Genomic DNA, 836 nt, shown 5'->3' with positions numbered 1-836 from the left:
TGCTTTATTTTTGTATAATATCAGGGCTTGAGCTATATCCAGGCTGATATAAACTACATTTTTAAAAGAAGAACAGTAATTTACATGCAGTGGAGCATTTTTTTCTCAATTACTTTATCATCATTAAATGTATGTTTTAACACACTATGAAATTTAATATTCAAATATTCAAAATATTTCTTAATTGAAATATTTCTTTAATTGAAAATACCTCACTACATGAAATAACCTTAAATTTACAGAATATTTTCACATATTGACTCTGTCACAATAATAAAAGAGAAGCAAGGAATGAATTTGATGAACATAAATTCATGCATACAAAATGGTGTTTATAAAGCTTATTTTTCCTTAGAAATTGTAGCTAAAAAGTAAACCTTTCTCCTATATTTACAAAACCATATACAGGAGTCTAAAACCAAAATGAAACAAACAAACAAAAAAAACAAATAGAAAAGAGAAACAGAAGCTTTGCTCAGTGGCAGTATCGTAGCCAATGAGGTTCATCCGAGGCGCGATTATTGCTAATTGAAAAGAGAAACAGACCCATAAATATAGAAAATACACTAATGGTTGCCAGAGGAGTGGAGTGGAGGAGATAGGTGAAATGGGTGAAAGGAAGTGGGGGATGCAGGCTTTCAGTTATGGAAAGAATAATTCATGGAATTAAAACCTACAGCATAGGGATTATAGTTAGTGGTATTGTAAAAAGCATTATATGGTGAAAGATGATAGCGACACTTGCGGTGAGCATAGAATAATGCATAAACTTGTTGCATCACTATGTTGCACACCTAAACATAATATAACATTGTATGTCAACTATACTTCAATAA

General features: G+C 30.9%; 1 pseudogene; it reads left to right on the top strand.

The window, feature by feature from the left end:
• The first annotated feature begins 467 nt into the window (after positions 1–467).
• Positions 468–574, top strand: LOC125096528 (uncharacterized; annotated as a pseudogene).
• Positions 575–836: the final 262 nt, after the last annotated feature.

The sequence above is a fragment of the Lutra lutra genome, chromosome 3 (genome assembly GCF_902655055.1).
Source record: "Lutra lutra chromosome 3, mLutLut1.2, whole genome shotgun sequence".
In the NCBI taxonomy this organism is placed as follows: Eukaryota; Metazoa; Chordata; class Mammalia; order Carnivora; family Mustelidae; genus Lutra; species Lutra lutra.
Note: the sequence above shows the minus strand (reverse complement) of the source record. Positions and strands in the feature narration are given on the sequence as shown.